The sequence below is a fragment of the Hemicordylus capensis genome, chromosome 4, assembly GCF_027244095.1.
Source record: "Hemicordylus capensis ecotype Gifberg chromosome 4, rHemCap1.1.pri, whole genome shotgun sequence".
NCBI classification, from domain to species: Eukaryota; Metazoa; Chordata; class Lepidosauria; order Squamata; family Cordylidae; genus Hemicordylus; species Hemicordylus capensis.
In genome coordinates this window covers 53,614,957-53,620,956 of record NC_069660.1, presented here as the reverse complement: position 1 = coordinate 53,620,956, position 6,000 = coordinate 53,614,957, and positions in this window count along the sequence as shown.

Sequence of the window (6,000 nt, the reverse complement as noted above, 5' to 3'; positions counted from 1 at the left end):
TACTGTCATTATAATATCACCCACCCTTTTGGTGCACGTTTTATGAGTGATGATTACTACACTGCTTTCGAGTAAGAACAAACTCTCGGAGCAGTTTGTGTCACAAAAACAATGAGAAAATGGTTCCTCTCCCCAAAGGACTTTAAAAAGAAAAAAAAATCTTTTAAAAGAGAAAGAGCAGACCAGAAGGGAAACATCAGCAACAGCCACTGGAGGGATTCTGTCCTAGGGTTGGATAGGGCCAGTTGCTCCTCCTGTGCTAAATAGAAGAGAGCCACCATTTTGAAAGATGCTGCTTTGCCCAATTAACAGGGTTGGAGGCAGGGGCGTAGCTATAATTGTGCAAAAGGGTTAAAAGAACACGGCCCCCCACTCCTGAAGGCCCTCCAGCTCCTTCCCTCCCTATTTTCTTCATTAGCTCCCTCACTCTGGGGGGCCACCAGAGAGAGGGATGAACACGGGGCCCACTCTCCCCTACCTATGCCCCTGGAGCTGGTGGATGACCCTATGTACGTGCATTTCACTGTGGACTGGTACATGTTGAAGTAGAACTTGATCAAGAAGTTGATTGGGGCCACTTCTAGACAGAGTGCTATCAGGAGGCAAAGATTTGCAGCAGACAATGGGTGTGTGTGCTTAAACTGTGCTGGGTTCCACACATACATATATTTAATTCCCGAAACCCACATCTGTACTTCTCCAAGGGACAAGGCTGGAGGAGAGGGATTGCTGTGACTGGGGGAAGTGTTAAGTACCTTTGTCCTTCCTCACACACACAACAGTAGGACAGGCTGCCAGCTGAGAGGGAGTAACCCCTGCTAACTGAGCAAAGAGACACCTTTTGAGGTGGTGATTCTCTTATATTTAGCAGGGGGAGAGCAACTGACCCTATCCAACCCCAGCACAGCATCCCTCCAGTGGATGCTGCTAGTATCTCTGCTTTGTGTTTCTTTTTTAGATTGTGAACCTTTTGGGGACAGGGGACCATCTTATTTATGTATTACTTATTTTTCTATGTAATCTGTTTTGAGAACTGAAGAACAATATATAAAGATCTGTAGTGGTAGTAGTAGTAGTAGTAGTAATGGTGTCCCCCCAAAAGCAGAGGCAGCAAATCCTGGTTCTTTTAAAGTGGAAGCTGGGATGTTCCAGGATGCAACTTGGACATCAGCCCATGCTTACTTTATGGGCTTTCCTATATGTATGCATAGATGTTCTTTTTTTAGAATTAAAAGCAGCAGCTGAAGGTTGTAATTGGGAGCAGAGGAAGGATGGGTAGGGTGGGGATGCATAACCCTTTCCCTACCAGCCACCTTTGCTTTCAAGATCAATGTTCACATTACTGTCAGACCAGAAGGGACTTTGCTTCCTTGCCTTTCATGATGGCTCCCTCAGCTACTGCTTTAGCTAAAATTGGGGGGAATCAGGCGTGCAGTTTATAGATTTCACTGTTAAGGACATCACTACCTTTTCCCTTCACAACCTTCACATTCCTCAAGATAGTTGTCTGAAAGCTGCTTTTCTCCTTGCAAGGACCCTTATAGTTTCCTCTGTAGGGAGAGAAGCAACTTTGGAAGGGATTTCTGAGAGGGCGGGGAGTGGCCAAGAAAATATTATTCATCCCTTTCCCACTCCAGACTTCCTCCCTTACGCAACCTCTGGCTATTTCTTCTAACTGGGGAGAGGGAATGTTGAAGGAAAGTTGTTCCAAGCTCTGTGTGATATACAGCTAGACCAGGCCTGCACAACATAAGGCCCAGGGTCCGGATTCAGCCCGCAGGGACTATTTTACTGGCCCCCAGGTATCCTGCAGCAATACAGGAGCTGGAAACTGCCTTATAGCGCCATCCTGTGCATGCTTTCTCAGAAATATGCTCCATTGGTGTGCCCAGTGAGGCTTACTCCCATGTAAGCATGCCTAGCATTGCAGCCTGAAAGCAACAACAATTTAGGGAGAGGAGAGGACTTGGCATTTGTTTGGGGCTGGCATGCACTCTAGGGGCCCCACTGATTGAGCAGTGACAGGACCTTTTCTCTGGCCACTATCCTTGGTTGAAACTAGGGGTCCATTGACGGGGAATAGATCCACAAGTAACTAATAATAATATTTTTAATTTTAATGCAATACTGTGCTAAAAATTGACCTTGGCCCCTGTACACCAAGTTGTGGATGGTTCCAGACCTCCAGGGCATTTGAGTTGTGCAGCCCTGAGCTAGACCCATAGGTTCAACCTGGTGCATTAGGACTGTTTTTGATCCTCCTGTGTCTGTAATGCACAGCCTGTTTTGTCATGTAGGAGCAAAGCAAAAGATCAGTGTCTCCTGATTTCTGGTTGTTTTTAAATGACTCCTGGAAACACCTGTTGTATCAGGCTTTTAGTTTGATGTCTTCAAGTTTTGTCTATAGTAATTTTAATACATTTTTATGCTTTTTATTATTTATTATTATTTATTATTATTTATTTATTTATTACATTTAGCAACCGCCCCATCCAGAGGCTCTGGGCGGTGTACAACAACTTTTTAAAAAGACATAAAACATAATGCCAAAAACAATATAAAAACAATTCAAAAAAGATTAAAACTATTTAAAACCAATTAAAATACTTTTTAAAAAACCACAACACTTTACAAGCCTTGGAAGGCCAGGCCAAATAAACAGGTTTTTAGGGCTCTCTTAAAGGCCGACAGTGAGCCTAAACTGCGGATATCTGCCAGGAGTGCATTCCATAGACCAGGGGCAGCTACAGAAAAGGCCTGGTTACGAGTCGCCACCAGACATACCGGTGGCAACTGGAGATGGACCTCTCCAGATGACCTCAACAAGTGATGGGGATCATACAGAAGAAGACGCTCTCTAAGGTAACCTGGACCTAAGCCGTTCGGAGCTTTAACGGTAATAACCAGCACTTTGTATTTTGCCCGGAAACATATCGGCAGCCAGTGCAACTGTTTTAAGACAGGCATCATATGGTCTCTCCGGGTTACCCCAGAGACCAATCTGGCTGTCGCATTTTGAACTAACTGAAGTTTCTGAACTATGTACAAAGGCAGCCCCATGTAGAGCGCATTGCAGTAGTCGAGCCTGGAGATTACCAGCTGGTGCACCACTGTTTTAAGATCGTTCTCATCAAGGAATGGACGCAGCTGTCGAAACAGCCAAAGCTGATAAAAAGCGCTCCTGGCCATAGCCTCCACCTGAGATACCATAGTGATGTCTGGATCCAAGAGCACTCCCAAGCTGCATACCTGTTCCTTCTGGGGGAGTGTAATCCCATCCAGCACAGGAAGATCTAACTCATCCCTTAAATTCCGATCCCCCACCATGAGCACCTGTCTTGCTTGGATTCAGCTTCAATTTGTTATCCTTCATCCAGCCCATTACTGCCTATAGGCTGGCATTTAGGGAGTGAATGCCATTTCATGATGATGAGGAGGAGGAGAAGGAGAAATAGATTTGGGTGTCATCAGCATACTTATAACAGCCAGCACCAAATTTTGCGTTTTGATTGGATTGTAAACCTATATAGGACGGTATATAAATGTGATAAATTAGATAGATAGATAGATAGAATTTATAAAGTTATTAGACAGCAGCCAAAATGTAACTGCCGTCTCCACTGCCACACACTAGTTTTCTCAAGACACAGTATGCAAAATACCTTTCAAGCATCCTGAAACATGGATTCTCTTAAGGCATGAATGGAGACCAATTTATGAAACCAGAATTAAGATGACATATCACTGAGAAAAGTACTGTTGAGGCTCCCATGTGTGGTAGATGTGATGTTCATAATGTTAGACTGTGGAAGAGAAATTGAACATAGCCTGAAACCCCCAAAATGTTCAATAGTAGGTAGCCCCTGGACAGTATTGTGTTGGCCCCATATTGCAGAAACCACAGCTTCTTCACCAAGCCTGGGTGGTTAGCCTCCAGTCAGCCCTCCATGCCCTAGGTGCTTAAAGGGGAACAGCCCCCACCTCTGGGTGCTACGCCATTCCTACCTGCAGAGTATCTGAATGAACAAATCCCACCCCTCAAGTAACTCAGAACTAAAACATGCCCTCCTCACAGCTTAAGCTGATGGTCCCTGACCTGTCCAATGTAGGTTTTCCATGTGTTAAAAATTAATATAAATGTAAACTGATTTACGTCCTGCATGTGAAAATGCCTATAGTTCAAAATAATGAGTAATATGCCCTTCTCATGGGCAAAGTTGTAGGGGAAAATGGACTGGTGCATTCCAAAATGTTCAGGCTGGAATTTGCCTAAAATTACAGACATCATTATGAATAAAATTTTAACAACGATTAGACTGGGGGTACATTGCATCTATCTTCACATGCCTAATAGTGGCACTGAATTCAGTGGAATGTGCATATTAATAATTTCAAGGCTGTAAAGTAAAAAGTAAAGTGTGCTGTCAAGTCAATTTCAACTCCTGGCGTCCACAGAGCCCTGTGGTTTTCTTTGGCAGAATACAGGAGGGGTTTACCATTGCCGCCTCCCGCACAGTATGAGATGATGCCTTTTAGTCACGGCTGTACATGCCCTGAAATTAAGAGAACACGCAGTTCTCAGGGTACTCTTACTATTCCAGTTTATTAAAACTTCCTGAAACATTGAAATGGGCTTCAGTCAGAGACAGGATACTGGGCAAGACTGATTATTGATCTGACCCAAGAAGTATGTACTCTGAAATCCCTGCCCATATGGAACTGACACCCATGCATTCTATATAAGAAGTCACTATCAGAGAGAGGTAGAGGAAAGCCTCATATTTTCCAAGAAAGAATGTCTGCCCTCCTGCCTTCATGGCTACAGATTTCTATGCACATCTTTTAAACATCCTGTTCTCCTCCTTTGCAAAGTAATAAAGCACAGGTTGCTGCTGAATATGCTGACAGAGAAGTTAGACAACACTGCGCTGTATGCAATGCTTAGAGCCCCTCTGTACTGGACCCTAAGCATGGCTGTTTCATTTTGCAGCTATAGAGTTACATCTCAGTAAACATGTATTTAACAGAAGCAATATGTAACAACTCCTCTGGTGGCTGAATTACTTGGCTAAGAATTTGATTTGCAGTTTCAGTGGTAGCGCTTTGTAGTCTGGGGTAGGCTAGGATGAAAGCTGGCTGACAGGAGTAGTGTCCTATGTGCATACCAATGAATCTCTCTGTTAGGTTTGCTTTTGGAAAACAGGCTCACATAATGAGACAAGTATCTGCAAAACACTTGTAATTTGAGTGTAAGGAAGAAGCCAGAGCTTTATGGGGAAATCCTTGGGGGAGGGGGAGTGTGGTGTGGATATCCCAAAATTATGTGGGATGTAAAAATGTCTTGAAGGCACTGAAGTCCTAGTTGAGACAGACAGGGAGAAGATCATGGGATGTGCTGAAGAACTGGAACCCCACCGTTACTCTGCAGTTCTGAATGGTTTAATATTCCTGGATGGGTGGAGGAAAAACAGACTTGTTGGAGGAACCTGGGGCTTTTAGAGATTTAATAAACAATTTGCCTAGATACCAGGAGCTTTGGGTTTTTGTTTTGGGGGAGGTGGTGGGAAGCTAATAGGTGGCTTGTCCATAAAATGGTCTTGGTTTCAGTTCTGATGTTTCTGTTACTATTTAGACTTGTTGCCCTTTTTAGTCAACAGTTTTAAGGTAGAAATTCTCCTTGTGGTTCTGCTTCTGCCATTTCCCCCCTTGCTAAGAGGCACCTTTCAAAGTAGTGGTTCCCTTCTCAAGGGGAGAGCAACTGTGTTCATTCAGCCAAGCATAGTGTTGCTCCAGTAGACTGTTGTTGGTGTGGTGTCTACTTTGTGTTCCATTTTAGATGGCTGAGTAGAGAGGCGCCTTTTAAAAAGTGGTGATTCTCTTTATTGAGCAGGGGGAGAGCAACTGGCCCTATCCACCTCCAGCATTCCTCCAATACTGGTGTCTACCTTATGCTTCTTTTGTAGATTGTGAGCCCTTTGGGGTCAGGGAGCCATTTTTATT